Raw genomic sequence first — 17,292 nt, forward strand, 5'->3', positions numbered from 1 at the left:
AGTCTGCTCCTGACCACCGCAGGGAGCCTCTGACAGGCCCTGACTGAGGGGAGGGAGGTATTTCCTAGAGCAATACAGGGGAGCCTGAGGGCCTTCCTTTTGAGGGGGAGGGGAACTTTCCCCTTCTGCCAAACAGTTGGCTGACAGAGGGCCACAGACAAGCCCCTTCTCACTTAAAATACTGTTCTGGCTGGGGGTTGGACACAGCCAAGCCATGTTTTTTTATCTGCAACTCTCTGCAGATTTGAGGCCACTGCACAGCATTATTCTGCAGATGAAACTGGTTCTGCAGACGAAACTGGTCTCCTGTTTCATCTACACAACAACCCTGTACAGTAGGCCTCAAGTCTTTCAATTCAACAACAACCTGTGTGGGAAGCCTTAAATGTGTCTTCTCTACCACAACCCTGTCCAAAGTAGCCCTTTCTGCCTGGGGAGCTGATCTTTATTCTCTGCAGGTACGCTATAATTCCAGGAGCTCTCCAGGCCCTACCTGGAGGTTGGCTACCCCTGGGTTGGAAATATTCCTGGAGGTTTGGAGGTGGGACTTCAAAATCGTACAATGCCTCAGAGTCCAGCCTTCAAATGAGCCATTTTTGCCTGCAGTTGGTAGGGAGTGGTGCAGGAGTGTCCCTCCTGGCCTATGGGTTATGACCAGCCCTTACCAGCAACTGTTTGTATTCTGGGGCGCAGACAGGCAGACCAGCATCAGTCCTGTGAGTCTGGAAAGTGCAGGAAGATCTAAATAAATATTTACAGCCTGAAACTGTAAATAGTGAACAACTAAATGGGTGGAGACACGTGGGAACTGACTTGACTTTTTCCAACCTTGGCCTGGCAAATAAAAAACCAGTATAAAAAAAAACCTTACTAAGGTCAAGACTGCTGTGCACAGAGAGTCTTCCTCTTAGTGTTGCTAGCTTCCATGTGAGGCTCTCTACCCCCTCAAGGGGTGTTTCCTATGGGGAGAGGAAGGGAAGATGATTAGAAAATGCTTTGAGACACCTGAGGCCTGCTGGTTCGCTGTGGCCCATTCCCAGTTCTCTCAGACCTCTCACAGTCCCACATAACTCACAGGTTGACTATTGTGTGGAAAAGGTGTTTGTAAACTGCTTTGAGACTCCTTTGGGTAGTAAACAACAGAGTACAAAAATCCATTCTTCTAAGGAGCAACCATGAAAGAAGCATGTGGGCACATAACATTTTATCAACAGTGAAAAAACAGGGTGGACACCTGTGTACTGTCACTACCCCATGTGTATTAGGGCAGAGGGGCATTTCGGTGTCTGTGTCCCAATTCACACAAGAAGGGAAATGATGCAGAACTGGGGGGGGGGAATTGGTTGCCATGTAATCTCCCCCTAAGAAGAGTCTCCAGTCTGATTTTCCCTTCACATATCTGAAGACATGGCTCTGGAAAGCTCATCTGTAACCACTATGCCGCAATTCCCAAAGGTCAGTCCTCTCCCACACTCAACTAACATTCCAGACCACAGGTTCTTGACACCCATATCTCCACCCTCATTTGCCACCACGCCACCACAACCTCCCACACAACACACATGACAACCCCATGCCCTTACTGACTGGACAACTCCTCCTCTTTTCCCACTGCCAAGCTGGTTGAGAAAGCCTGAGATGACATCTTCTCTTTTTTGGCTTGATGCTTGTCCTTGTGCTGCCATGAAACAGTCCATAAGTTCAGCTGATTTTCTGAGAGGAGGGTAAAAAACCAAAGTGCACACTGAGAATGTGGTTTTCATTTTAAGGATCTTTCAAATCGGATTACAGAGAACGAGAAGCGTCTGCCCTGTATATTTTAAATTTTCCCGCCCTGCTTTTCTCCTCTGTGCACAAAACATTCAAAACACGCAATAGAGCAGGGGTAGTCAAACTGCGGCCCTCCAGATGTCCATGGACTACAATTCCCAGAAGCCCCTGCCAGCAAATGCTGGCAGGGGCTCCTGGGAATTGTAGTCCATGGACATCTGGAGGGCCGCAGTTTGACTACCCCTGCAATAGAGAAACAGAGGCAGCAAGTCTGTCCACTACAACAAATAGCCAATAGGGGATGCCAGTCGGCCAGCTGCAGGCCCCGTAACACGGTCAAGTCATTTTGTTCTCAAAGGCTCTTTCCCACAAAAGTTCTGTTCTGTAGTGTGCTCTGCAAACCTGATGGGCAGGTGCCCCCGTCTCTACACACAGTAGATTAGGGTTGGCCCAAGTGTGGCTCTCCAGATGACCATGGACTGTGCTGATGGCAGGGGCTCATGGAATTGTTGTCCACGGACATCTGGAGAGCCACAGTTTGGTCACCCCTGCAGCTGAGTATTCCACAAAAGTGCCGCAGTGATGGAAATGGTTCATACCCAGACTCTGGGTGTTTGCTCCAACCTGCTGGAGGGCCCAGCCAACGAAGCATGGGGCATGAGCGGAGGGACAGTGCCACATGCAAGTGCAGAGCTCTGTGCCTGCATGCGGGCGCCAGCTGGTGTGCCGCCGATGCCCCTCCCCTCCCATGCCACAGCGCTGGCCACTTCAGGCTTCAGTGATCGCCGAAGCACACCGGAGCGCACAACCCTGAAACATATACTCTGAACCTTGCTCTAAAACAGGGCCAAAACCCACTAACATACCAAACTCTGGTTTCTGACAGTGTTTCCTTAAATAATTGCCTAATGATGGAAATGAATCCACACCATTAATTTTACTGGGTGCTTTCAATCATGCATCCTGGGTGTTTTTGAAACTGAAGAATTTAATCAGCTTTAGAAAATACAAGCAGGGCGCCCGCAAGGACCCACGGGGGTACATTGCTTGGTCTCTTCTTTTGCTTCCTTGCCTTCCCCTTTCCCCCAAAGGGAGGATGCTGCTAGGCCTGGCCCTGATGAGACCCCCTCAAAGGCCAAAAAGGCCAGTTTGGTGTGGTTAAGAGCAGAAGACTCTAATCTGGAGAACTGGCTTGGATGTCCCACTCTTCCTCCACACACCGCAGCTGGGTGACCTTGGGCTAGTCACAGTTCTCTCTGAGCTGTTCTCACACCCACCTACCTCACAGGACGTCTGTTGTAGGGAGAGGAAGGGAAGGTGATTGTCAGCCACTCTGAGACGTGTGAGTCCTGCTGGGTGACCTTGGGCTAGACCCACCACCACAACCAGTGTTAAATAGGAGGAAAGCTTTTCCAAATCACTCCTTCCAAGAATGGATTAATCTCTTGAATTCTGGGACATGGGTCTGAAACTGGCTGTGACAGAGTATTTCCGGGAGGCCACTCAAACTGCACCTCCTCCTCTTCCTTTCCCCGTGTCCTGTGAGATCGAAATTATAATAAAATCTGAGATGCGATTTCGTCATGTAGACATCACGTGATGTCATCCATCCCCGCCCCTGAGCATGACCAATGAAAACTTGGCTGGGTGTTGCTATTGGTTCATCTGTTCCAGGGGGAGCGGCCCTCCAGATGTCCATGGACTACAATTCCCATGAGCCCCTGCCAGCGAATGCTGGCAGGGGCTCATGGGAATTGTAGTCCATGGACATCTGGAGGGCCACAGTTTGACTACCCCTGATCTATTCAATATAAATGATACTTTTTCTCCGTCTGCCCTCTCCGATCATAAATACAATACGGTGACAGTGATGAAAATGTTTATATAGGACCGGCATCAACGCACATTCCTCTGTCTCAGTTTTATCAGTCTCCTTCGAAAACCTGTCTGCCCAGGTGCAGCTTCATGGATTGCCTAAAGAGTTCTGCGGAATTGGCCTTGTAAATCTTCCTAGAGAGAGAATTCCACACCGAGGTGCTAAGCCCTCCCCCAAAAGTCAGTGCCAATAGACCTACAAAGCCAACTGCAGATTCTTCGGTGTCAGGCTTAACTTAACAGGACTTTTCAAACTGCAAGCAGAATTGCTTTCTAAGGGTGTCGCTCAAGGGAGCAGATAACATCTTTTTTTTTCCTGCTGGAATATTCAAAATTCTACAAGTACAAGTCCTTCCTGAGTGCTGATTCACACAAATTCTTTTCTGAAACTCCGCCAGAGCACACTAGGAACATCGGCAGGTCATGAAGAGCCAATGCCAGTTTGCAGAGCTCCATGCAAGAAGTAGCCCTAGACCAGGGGTGGCCCAACCTGAGCCCTTTGCAGGGGCTCATGGGAATTGTAGTCCATGGACATCTGGAGAGCCACAGTTTGGCCACCCCTCGCCTAGACGGTACCATTAAGTTTGCCACAAGGAGCCCATGGTGGGTATCATCTCCCCAATACCTTGCATATGTGCTCCTGCCTATGCATGGGCATCTTGAACATCCCTACACATCTTGAACAGAAAGATTGCTGATAAATTTCCAAAGGACTTCAGAGTTCTCTATTACACAGTTTGGAAATCGCTTGCTTTGAATTCCAAGAATTGTCTGGACTGGAGCTGCCCATGTCCTTTGCGTCCCTGAGAAAAGCATTCTGCTGTCATGTGCGGAGAAGTCCTTGCCAAGAATCTGGACACAGAGAGAGCTTGCCTTAGAGCAGGCGTGGTCAAACTGCGGCCCTCCTGATGTCCGTGGACTACAATTCCCATGAGCCCCTGCCAGCGTTCGCTGGCAGGGGCTCATGGGGATTGTAGTCCACGGACATCTGGAGGGCCACAGTTTGACCACCCCTGCCTTAGAGTTTCCAGGTCAGCCTGCGCTGTCTCTTTTTTCCTACGCAGATGGTATCTTCTAAGCCTTCTTTCTGGAAGAGTTCGCCAACTGCATTAGTTTCCTCTCTGGCCACATGTAGTTGAGCAAATATGGCAGAAGCCCAAAATGCTCTCTCCTGTGGCTGTATATTATATTTACTGGTGGAAACAGACAGGAAACTCCCGCAAAATCGGGGGGGTTGCTCAACATCTGGAGTCTAAGCTTCTAATTCCCTCCCCACGTACGGATGAAGCAGGTGAGGTGTTGCCTCTCCCTTCTTAACATCCTCTCCTCATTACAAACTTCCGCCTGTCTGAGCTCTTGAATTTTACAAGGCAGTTTTTCTTTACTCTTTGGTTTTCCCCGTTAAAAAAAGTGTACATGCACCAGCTGTTATTTCTCCAAAGGGACATTAGAAGAAGAAGAAGAAGAAGAAGAAGAAGAAGAAGAAGAAGAAGAAGAAGAAGAAGAAGAAGAAGAAGAAGAAGAAGAGTTGGTTCTTATATGCCGCTTTTCCCTACCCGAAGGAGGCTCAAAGCGGCTTACAGTCGCCTTCCCATTCCTCTCCCCACAACAGACACCCTGTGGGGTGGGTGAGGCTGAGAGAGCCCTGAGATTCTTGCTCTGTCACAACAGCCTTATCAGTGATGTGGCGAGCCCAGGGTCACCCAGCTGGTTGAATGTGGGGGAGCGCAGAATCGAACCTGGCATGCCAGATTAGAAGTCCGCTCTCCTAACCACTACACCAAACTGGTGTAGAGAATTCACACACACACACTCACACACACAAACACACATCTCCTGGGTCTATCCTCAATGCACTTTCCATTGTACAATTCAATTGTGAACAAAACACAAGTGCTTTTTCTGTAAGCTTCCTGAAGCAAAGCTCTTCGAATTTAAAGGCTTCAACACGACTTCATGCGAGAAAGGTGCGCATTTGACATAATTCTGTTATGATGCATCTTGGAGATCAGCATTACGGAACATCCAGCCTTGAGCATCTTTCCCTTCCGTGTAACCCCTGGGTCGATGTCGTTCATGCCTTTTCTATCCCATAATGTTCTAGTACAAGGATCGCCAAACTGTGGCTCTCCAGATGGCCAAGGACTACAGTTCCCATGCAATTCCTGCATGCTGGCAGGGGCTCATGGGAATTGTACTCCTTGGACGTCTGGAGAGCCACAGTCTGGCCACCCCTGTAGTAGTACATCTGAGCCTCTTGCAGTGCTCAAGCCAAGCAGAGTTCAGTGTGGACAAAAGACTTCTTGGGTTGGGTTGGGTTGTCATAAATATATCCATTTTGGGTGGTTGAAATGTATCTTCAGCGCATGACACAGCTGGACGTTCAGCTCTTCTGACCTCCTCTGAGGTACTGTTCTGTCACAATTTCCCGCCTTCTAAGTTTGCAGCTGTGGGTCTGTTCTTTCCTCTTTCCTCCTTCCTGCCACAGGCTCCTCAGGGTTCCAAGGAAAATCTCCTTCCCTTTATCTTCTGCTTCTTGGTTCTAGGAACTGCCGATTTGGTACCCAATGACAGCTGTATGCTGGTAAGTATGGAACGATTTACGGAGGGGTGGGGGCTGCCTCCCATCGCTGATCTTGAAGCCAAGGTTGGAAGTCTGCAGAAGATTTCCTCTGGGAGAAGAGGACTTCTTTGTTTGCTCCGGGCTTCATATCTTGGAATAAAAATTGATTATTTTCACCGCACGCCAGTGTTCTTGCAAAGTCAGTCAGCTCTTCTAGAATCCGCTCTCTTCTGTAGACCCAGCTTCTCTCATTGCCCAGGTTGTCTCCTCATCAATTCAATGTATTCCCTTAGAAGAGATGCCCTAGATGACACATTTTCCTGGGCCAGCAGTGGCCTTTTCCCCTCCTCCTCCCGGGGTAGCTTCCCAGGGCCTGTGGGCCTACCTCACCTCTTGGCGGCCAATACAGGAATGGCTGCCATGGGGTGAAGGTGGGGCACTTGGGGGGGGTTGGGAGGTGCTTTGCGCCTCCCAACTGGTCCGTCTTGGGGCAAGGGACCAATCAGCAGCCGCGCTGCACGCAGCTACTGATTGTTGCCTTGGCCCCGGACTGACAAGCGGAGGGCTCAATCAAGAGGCAGTCCAGGGGAAGGGGCCAATGGGCACCCTTCCCCATCCTGGACAGGGCCCACCCTAAGGGCTCTTACTGTTTTATTTATACCACATCTGCGGAGTGGTTACAGATACTTATAGGCCGCCGCTCACAGCCTGCCGGCTCACGGCAGCTAACAACAAATCAAAAGTAATACAAGTCAAGTACATAATGCCACACAATCCCTGAACCCCAACAAGCTAGCCATTAACCAAAACACACCATCCTGCCTCCCCTAATCTGCCAGATCTCCAGGGACGATGTTACTAATAGGAGACACTGGAGGAGGAGCAAGGGGTCGGACCGGCTCCTTCCAAATGCCAGGCGGAAGAGCTCCATCTTGCAGGGCCTGTGGAACTGAGTTAGTTCTGACAGGGCCCTTATCTCTTCCAGGAGCTCATTCCACCAGGCAGGGGCCAGGGCCTGGTCAAGGCCAGACAATCTTCACATGGGCCAGGGATAACCAGCCTATTTGAACCCACAGAGCGAAGGGCCCTGCGGGGGGACTAAGGAGATAGATGGTCCCTCAAGTACACTGGGCCCATACCGCAAAATATTAGGAATGGGGAGGGCCACAGAACCCCAAAAACCAAAACCCTGCTCTGCAGGGGTCACTCCAGCAGGGTCTAGTTGATTTTGACCCTCTCTTTTTCAACAGCGCCGCCCACTTGAGCTTGGTTAAAGATCTAAAAGATCTCAAACCCTGTAGCAATGGGCAAGCGTGATAGTAAGCAGCACGGCTTGCAATGGGGGGAAAAAAAAAGATGTCGACTTGCCAAGGAACAGAAGGGGGGTGGGGATACTCCACTAGATTTGTGCATGTTTCAGCTGTAATCAAAGAGATCTGAGATCAGACCGAAAGAGGAGGACAGAGCCGTTATTAACTTCAGAGCGGTTTTTATATTTTTCATCGGGGAGGCTGTAACGTGCAGCTGTATTTAATGAGTTTGTGCAAAAGCAGACCTCATCCAAATGGAAGAAAACAGGAGTTTTTCATCCAATTAGATAACCAGGTTGCCCGCCAGTCCTGGGTGAAATCGAATGGCATCGCATTCAACGTCCGAGACGGACGCTAATTGCAAATCTATTTCGGTGCCTCTCTAGCCGTGTGTTGATAACCACACATTAATATGACGGTATAGCTCTCTGTCAGAAATCCATTTTCTGCATGCCCTAATTTGATCGTTCCAGTTAAAACCATGTGCCAAGGGGCAGAGATAAGCGCGATCAGCTTTGAAAGCAAGACTGAACATGCCTCCAGTTGTTAAAACCTTGACAAGCAAGAGAGGGCTACCTCCGCCCTGTTCACAAAGATCTTTTTGGGGAAGGGAGCAGGAACCTGCTGGAGCGCCTCCCCTGTTGCATACAGATGGATTCATTAGAGGCAAAGAACACGGGGAAAGACCTCCAGGGCCTTTTTCAGAAATCTGATTTTGTTAATATCCCAAGCCTTTCGATTTATCCATGGTGGATTCTGGCATCCCTTGTCTCCATTAGTCTCCATCTGCTGTTCGTGACTTTGCACATGTATTCATGCATAGGGAGATCAGGCAGATTCAATTGGAGGCGCATACAAATCGCGACGGCTCGCCTTTCCAGTGGGAAAAAATTGAATTTCTCAAGCCTGGCTATATATTACAGTGTGGGTCCTGAGTCCAGGTGCTCTCCTCCCGACAGAAATGCTTCCTTGATGGGAGACATCTGGGTCATCCTCCCCCCCAAACCGATAAGCAGAACAATCACTTTTTGGGGTTGTTTGATCTGATCAAACGATTGGCTGGAAATGTCTCCTGCAGGTGTTTTCTCAACCTCCGCCTGCAAAAGGCTCAAGATGTGGCAGAGATTTGGCTCAGGGATGCCTGCCAGAAAGCACAGTCTTAGCTGGTACTCTACAACCTCAGATATACATCTGGAGATGGGCGGCCAGGTTTCAACTGGCTGGATCAGTAATGCTGGCACATCCAGAATAGTATTTATGCCACACCGGAGAGCCATTTCGTCTGCTTCTAGAGGGGGCGGAGTTCATACCAGGTTGCAGAAACGATGAACCTGCGACCCAGTTTTAAAGCAAGTTCCAATGCAATATTTGGGAGGGGGACACAATATGGGGTAATAGATCTGAAATGCTGTCATAGATGTCATGACAAAATGTCATAGTCCCATTGTATCCGGCACTGGTCAGACCACACCTGGAGTACTGTGTGCAGTTCTGGAGGCCTCACTTCAAGAAGGACATCGATAAAATTGAAAGGGTACAGAGGAGAGCGACGAAGATGATCTGGGGCCAAGGGACCAAGCCCTATGAAGATAGGTTGAGGGACTTGGGAATGTTCAGCCTGGAGAAAAGGAGGTTGAGAGGGGACATGATAGCCCTCTTTAAGTATTTGAAAGGTTGTCACTTGGAGGAGGGCAGGATGCTGTTTCTGCGGGCTGCAGAGGAGAGGACACGCAGTAATGGGTTTAAACTTCAAGTACAACGATATAGGCTAGATATCAGGAAAAAGTTTTTCACAGTCAGAGTAGTTCAGCAGTGGAATAGGCTGCCTAAGGAGGTGGTGAGCTCCCCCTCACTGGCAGTCTTCAAGCAAAGGTTGGATACACACTTTTCTTGGATGCTTTAGGATGCTTAGGGCTAATCCTGCGTTGAGCAGGGGGTTGGACTAGATGGCCTGTATGGCCCCTTCCAACTCTATGATTCTATGATTCTATGATTCTATGATTCTGTCCTATAATGATAATATATTATTATTAATAATATATTGTTGTTGTTGTTGTTGTTGTTGTTATTTATTAGATTTATAGCCCGCCTTCCTCCAAAGACTCAAGAAGGCCACACACACCTTTTGTGTGGATGAACCACTGTGTGGAACAAGGACAAGACTAGACAGCGACTGATAGGCGATGCGGGAGAAGTTATCTACTAGTTTTGTGTATATTCCCACCTTCCTCCTCAATGGGAGCCCAGAGCAGCTGACATTCTTCTCCTCTCCTCCGTTTTTGTCCTACAACAAATCTTGAGGTAGGTTAGGCTTAGGGGGCGTAAGAGGCCCAGGGCCCCCTAGCAAACATCCATGGCAGAGTGCGGATTCAAACCTGGGTTTACAAGACTGTCGGACCCCAATCGCTGCATCCCCTTGGCTCTCGATGAACTCATTCAGCGCTACTGAAATCACCCACTGAACTCAGCAGGTTACCGAAAAGAAACCTGGATGCTGGGCCAAAAGGTATCTTAAAGGCCTGTCCCAGACGCCATTAGCAGATAGCACAGCAGATAACATAGCGTAACTAAGTGGGTAGAATATCAAGAAAATCAATGTATTATATAGTTTAGTATGTAAGGCTGCAGATGGGGCCTGCAGCAATTAAATTAAAAGACGCTTGCTCCTGGGGAGGAAAGCTATGGCAAATCCAGACAGCATCTTAAAAAGCAGAAACATCATCCTGCCAACGAAAGTGCGTCTAGTCAAGGCTATGGTCTTCCCAGTTGCAATGTATGGCTGTGAAAGCTGGACCATAAGGAAGGCCGAGCGTCAAAGAATTGAGGCTTTTGAACTCAAGTGCTGGAGAAGACTCTTGCGAGTCCCTTGGACTGCAAGGCGAACAAACCGGTCAGTCCTAGAGGAGATCAGCCCTGACTGCTCCTTAGAAGGCCAGATCCTGAAGATGAAACTCAAATACTTTGGCCACCGCATGAGAAGGAAGGACTTCCTGGAGAAGAGCCTAGTGCTGGGAGCGATCGAGGGCAAAAGAAGAAGGGGAAGACAGAGAATGAGGTGGCTGGATGGAGTCACTGAAGCAGTCGGTGCAAACTTAAATGGACTCCGGGGACTGGTAGAGGACAGGAAGGCCTGGAGGATCATTGTCCATGTGGTCGTGATGGGTCGGATATGAATTCGCACCTAACAACAACAACAACAATGTAAGGCTGAAATAACATACATCACCCCCCCTCCCAGTGATCCATTCCTCTGATGACAGGCTGAGGGACTTGGGAATGTTCAGCCTGGAGAAGAGGAGGTGGAGAGGGGACAGGCTGCCTCTCGTGAACTGATTATGCACAGTGGCGGGCACCGGGCCACTGCTGCTTTCTGGCCGCAGGACAGCATGCCCCTCTGCTCCCTGTGTACTGACAGGGGAAGATTTCCTCGGCCAAACACCGTCCTCCCCGTTTTTTTGTGTGGCACATGAAGCCGGGGCAGAAAGGCTCTGCTGTGCCCCACCACGGCCATGGCAGCAGGGGGGTTGGGGAGGGTTCACTTCACAAAGGTGGGAGAGCATCCCAACACTATTCCACCATCGTGGGAGTGAAAGAAATGCCCCGTTTGACTCTGTGGCACGAAATGTTGTAGAGCCGAACGGGGCTTTTTGTGTCTCTGCCAAAATTTGTATCTGAAAAGGAAGCTCTCCAGGGAACATATGCAATTCATGTCAAAGACCAAGTCAGAAAGCACTTTAACCATTCAGAATGGACAGAAAAAGTTGGATGCAGGAGAAATTTTTTTAAAAGGGACTGTAGGAATACATCAGAAGCCTATTTGCAAGGTCCCTGGGATCACACTGGCATACTTGCGGAAACACCCACAGGTAAACTGCATAGATTGGTAGGTACAGTCAAGCAGGGAATGTAGCCTTCAAACACCACTGCCCAGGAGTATGGTTGGCTAAAGGGTCCCTGTAGCATTATGAGCCAGCTTGGGGTCATGGTTAAGAGCAACAGCCACTAATCTGAAGAACCAGGTTTGATTCCCCACTCATCCTCCACATGCAGACAGCTGGGTGACCTTTGGACAGTCACAGTCCTATTAGGTCTGTTCTCACAGAGAACAGTTCTTCCAGAGCTCTCTTAGCCCCACCTGCCTCACAGAGTGTCTGTTGTGGGGAGAGGAAGGGAAGGTGACTGGAAGCACCTTTGAGACTCCTTTGGCAGTGAAAGGTTATTATTTCACTGTTATTGTTGTCACTCGCCGTGAGCCAGCATGATTATGCCGCTTAAAGGGGCAATGCCAGTAATGAAGATAACACGGATTTATGGCCACTTGAGCACTCTTTCCCTCTGTGCGCTGAATGGCTTCCCCCGCCCTGCCGGAGGGGCCGGGAGGGCAAGTCCCTCTGCCAACGTCCACAGGGGTGGGAGCCCTGCCGAGCCAAGCCCACAGAAGCAGCGGCAGAGCGTCATTGAAATCAAAGCCGGCCGTTAAACAACCATCTCCCAGGGCTCCCCACGGCAGCCGGCTCAGCGCCGCTGCATTAATGTGCAAAATCATCATCGGGCGCTTTTCTTCGTGAACATGGGAACCAACTTTCCCATTGTAACCTTTTTCAATAGAAACTCAAATCACTCTGACAGGGTGCGGGAAGGGATGCCTCTGACCCACTTTTTCTATGACCTAGAGGAACTCGATGTGTGTGTGTGTGTGTGTGTGTGTGTAGGGGGCGTGATATAGATTTTGTTTACTGTTGAGCGTCTCTCCCTCAGTTTTCCTTCCATGTATGTGAACGGCATTGTTTAGATAATCCCCAGCTGTTCTGGCCTCCAGAGCAGGATTAATAGACTCTGGTGTCCTGGAGCTCCTGGGCTCTGAGGCACAGAGGACTCTCCTGGAGGCCGAGGGAGAAAACTTCGCCAAGGGACCCGCCAAACACCCGCAGAGGACATCTCGGACTCCTTTGGTCCCCCGGCTTGCCATAATTTTGGGTGCCCTGAAGGGATTCCGAAGAAGTTATTTTTCTCAAAGTGATCATTCTCAAAGATGTTCAACACAACCCGAACATTCATGTTGGAGAAATAGCTCATCAGGGTAATGTGGTGGCTTCTTTTCATTGTCAAGAGATAGGACTGTCAGTCCCCAGTTGGGGTCTGGGGATCCCCCAATTTGGTGCTTCTCCCCCCTCACTTCAGGGGTTAAAGAAGCTGGGAGAACCACCCCCCCCCCAAAGAAAAACAGGGAAAAACCCTGGAAAAAATCTGACATTTCTACATCACCGGGAAGAAACATAGGGATGTTGGTGATGTCAGGGGGATGTTCTGGTTTTGGAGCAAAACTCTATGGTAAGAAGCAAATTCTACCCTAGAATTTTGCCCAAAAACCAGAGCAATGTCACCAACATTTCTGGGTAACTGAAATGACACTTTTTTCCCAGGCTTCTTCCCTTCCCGTTCCCAGCTAGCCCCCCCTCCATCGCCCAGCAGCTGGTCCAGTGGACCTGACAATCTTATCAAGAGATGCCAGATGAGATGCTTGGAACAGAATGGAACAGGAGAGAAAAGGAGGGCCAGGTGACGTCAGCTCTGGTGATGGAGACTGATCTCTGTTCACTGCGAGATGTTTGTCCATCCTTAGCACAAAGATGTTCCTCAGGAAGGAGGGGAGAAGTACCTTGAAAGCCCCTTGAACCACAGGGAGAAAGGAGAAAATACAAATGCAGAGCTTAAGTATGAGGACTCAATAGTGCTGTTTCTGTTCCTCGTGCAAATGAAGGATTCTGTTCCTCGTGCAAATGAACCAGAGGCTAGCATTTCATGAACTTATGGACCAATGAACTGCTCCCGTTAAGGACCACTCAGGTTCTTTGCTCTCAGACGCGCCTCAGTGCCTGGAGCCAGCAGCAGGTAAGGGGAGAGGCCCTGGGCAAAGGGTCATGGTGGAGGGCCTGCTAACGAGGGCCTCTTGGCCTGCTAGGCTGGGCCTCCTAACAAGGGCCTCTTGGCCTGCTGACTGCTCGTTAAGGACTGCTAAGGAGCTGACTAGCTGCCTGCCAAAGAGCTCTGTCCAGGCCTTGATACCGAGCTGCCCAGCCCCCACCCGCCCCACTTGATCTGGCTGTGAGCTGCCGCCCAAGGCCACCTTCAGCTGCCTGGCCAGGGGCCAGGGGAGGGGACCCTTTCAAGGCCCATTCTTAGGAACGGGCTTTGAAGCTAGTCAATAAGTGTTTAACCTCCGGGAAGGGTGGTGGATGATGGTAGGTAGGTAGGTAGGTAGGTAGGTAGGTAGGTAGGTAGGTAGGTAGGTAGGTAGGTAGATAGATAGATAGATAGATAGATAGATAGATAGATAGATAGATAGATAGATAGATAGATAGATAGATAGATAGATAGATAGATAGATAGATAGATAGATAGATAGATAGATAGATAGATAGATAGATCCGGAAATCTTAGGGTTCCACGGATCCCTGCCTGAGGAAGCCTGAGGCATCTGCTGAGATTGCACTTGAGGCGTGTTCAGACACAGTCGGCGAAAGCGTCCCCTTTGCCTCTCCTCCCCTCCGTCGATCATCAGTTGATTGTTGAAGCTAATCCCCGTAACAATTTAGATGACGTATAGCCAGCGGCAGAATCCAGTTATAGAATGTGATGATATAATTGTTCTAATGTACAAAAGAAAATGACATTGGAAGCAGGAATCCGCAACCGGTGGCTTTCTGACAGCAGAATATATTGACTTCTGCTCAAATCTCCCCTAATCCTATTAGCAGCTGCAACGCCCAAGTCCGCAGGAAATCCCTTGAATTTTGGATGGGATGGGGGGGGGCAAGTTATGGCAGATATTCCCAGCATTGGGAGAAGCAGTTCTTTTCTAAGCTCAGAAATGACCAGCCCTCAGCTGGTTCTGCCCTACAGGTTTGGCCCCTTGGCTCTTCTGAAACCATATGAGAATGTCCGTCTAACACAGGTGCTCCATTCCTTTTTGGTGGGCTTTGTGATAGCAAAGGAAATAGGGCTTATTCCATATCAGGCATCTGACAGGTCAGTGGCTTCACTGCCGGAGCTCATTCTGAATTCATATCCATGATGGATCCATTCAACTCACCACTCCACGTAACAGATCTTGGGCACCCCAGTTGAAGAGGCATGTTGACAAACTGGAATGTGTCCAGAGGAGGGCAACAAAAATGATGAGGGGTTTGGAGACCAAGACGTATCAGGAAAGGTTGGGGGAGCTTGGTCTGTTTAGCCTGGAGAGGAGACGACTGAGAGGGGATCTGATAACCATCTTCAAGTATTTAAAAGGCTGCCATATGGAGGATGGAGCAGAATTGTTCTCCCAGAGGGACAGACCAGAAGCAATGGGATGAATATAATTCAGCAGAAATTCCATCTAAACATCCGGAAGAAGTTCCTGACAGTTCGAGCGGTTTCTCAGTGGAACAGACTTCCTCGGGAAGTGGTGGGCTCTCCATCTTTGGAAATGTTTAAACAGAGGCTGGATAGCCATCTGACGGAGAGGCTGATTCTGTGAAGGCAAAGGGGTGGCAGGTTACAGGGTGTCCTGCATACTACAGGGGGTTGGACTAGATGACCCATGAGGTCCCTTCCAACTCTATTATTCTATGATTCTATGATCTTCTCAATCCCACATGATGCTTGTAGGGGGAGATAACACCACTCAACGTTTGGTTGTTGGTTTAGGGATTTGTAGACCACCTGTCTCAGAATACCATCTCGGGGCAGTTTACTCAATTGAAAACACAATAAAACCAATCAATTAATAACAATACGAAACAAGCTAAAATGATAAATTCTGCAAAACTTCAGTGAATCTCTATGGCACCAGCTTTTCCTGCTGGCGATTTATAACCACACTGGCCAACCAGATGTTGGGGGAACAGAAGGGCAATGGGGGCGGGAGGGAGGCTAGAGACTCCATTGGGTTGTTGTTGTTAACCAGTTGGCTTCAGTCTTAGGCCTGGTGGAAGAACTCTGTCTTGCAGGGGATGTGGAACTCAGAGAGCCAGCCGGAAGAGCCGCGAGCTGATTTCCCACAAGCCGGGACAAATAAACTGAATTGCCCGAATCGTTTGTTTGCCAACTTTCAGATATCTTCCACTCTTATCCTTTTAAAAGTACCTGTGTATTCTGGGTGGTGCTGGAGACATTTGTGCATCTACCGGCTGTTATATTTGGCCAAAGGGACGCTTCCGTTTTATTTCTTCTTGACACTTCTTGACACTTGGGCACTCTTCGCCTGGGCTTACAAAACACTTCATTATAATAACCTGAAACGTTTCCCCTGGCCTTTTTTAACACCCATCCTGATAAAGAATGCCGAAGCACTGGAATACACTTGGGTGTCCCTGTTTGTCTGAATGTAAGGTCTCGCACAGCTCTTGCCATCCTGCCATTCAGACAGGCTCACCTGAGCAAACCTGCCTATTCTCTTTCGTAGAACAAGCAGACTGCCAAAGTCAGATGGACTCCCATGCTTTTCTCTTTCTGCAGATTCAGTAAAATGGAATAGTTCTGAAGAAGAAGAAGAAAAAGAAGAAGAGGAAGAGGGGAAGGAGGAGGAGTGGATTTTATATACTACTTTTCTCTTCCAGGAGTCTCAATTGCCTTCCCTTTCCTCTCCCCACAACAGACAGCCTGTGAAGTTGGTGGGGCTGAGAGAGCTCTGAGAGAACTGTATGACTGGCCCAAGGCCACCCGGCTATCTGCATGTGTAGGAGGAGTGAGGAATCAAACCTGGATCTCCAGTGTAGATGCTGTCGCTCTTCACCACCCTACCACACTGGCTCTCATTTTTATAAGGGCATTTTTATTTTTAAAAATGTATTGTGATTCAAGTTTATGAACTTAAAGACAGTTTTAAATTGTATTGTTTATTTAATGTATAACATTATGAGGTCCATTTCACCCCCCCTGAGATTTTCCTCCTCATTTTCCTTGATTCTTTCCTGTTTCTTTCCAAGGGAGCCCTCTCCTACATAACGTTTGCTCCCTCTAGTGGCCAATTTGACAATATGCTGGTTTATGTCTGGAAGATCCCTCTGCAGATTTGAACTGCACATTTTTATGGTGAACATAAACTGAAGGAATATCGAATTAACCACTACAGGAATGAAAACAAATGTGGAACAGATAGACAGACAAAATACCTTTATTGGTATAATTCAGTTTTTAAAATATTGACCAATACAGCCTCAATGTTATGAACAATCCCAGTGCATGTCAGTATAATCACCCTTTTTCAAACTTAAATTCCATTGTTGAGACACTGCCATTGAGAAGGTTGCCACCTTTTCTGGAGCCCTGAAGTCTTGATCAGCTAGTAATTTATAGTTCAATTTCTGATTATTTTGACAAGGTGTTGGAACGATAGTTTCTATAAGGTGTAAGCAAAAGCAGATGCAGGGTAGTCAAACTGCGGCCCTCCAGATGTCCATGGACTACAATTCCCATGAGCCCCTGCCAGAGAATGCTGGGAATTGTAGTCCATGGACATCTGGAGGGCCACAGTTTGACTACCCCTGGTCTAAAGAGCCTAGATGATTCAAGCAAAAATTAGGTGGAATTCCAAGATATTGAGGTGAACAGATGGGTGGGATTCACGGAACTTTACTCTGAAACTCACATTCACGGAGGCTTTGTTTGATAGTTTTTAAGATATCGCTATCACCTAAAGGAAGCAGCAAATCCAAGTCAACGCCTGGCTGGGCAATTTTTTCTCTGATCTTGGAGGTCCAATCAGATTTTTGTGTAAATATGTTCTAA

Source organism: Paroedura picta, chromosome 9 (genome assembly GCF_049243985.1).
Source record: "Paroedura picta isolate Pp20150507F chromosome 9, Ppicta_v3.0, whole genome shotgun sequence".
In the NCBI taxonomy this organism is placed as follows: domain Eukaryota; kingdom Metazoa; phylum Chordata; class Lepidosauria; order Squamata; family Gekkonidae; genus Paroedura; species Paroedura picta.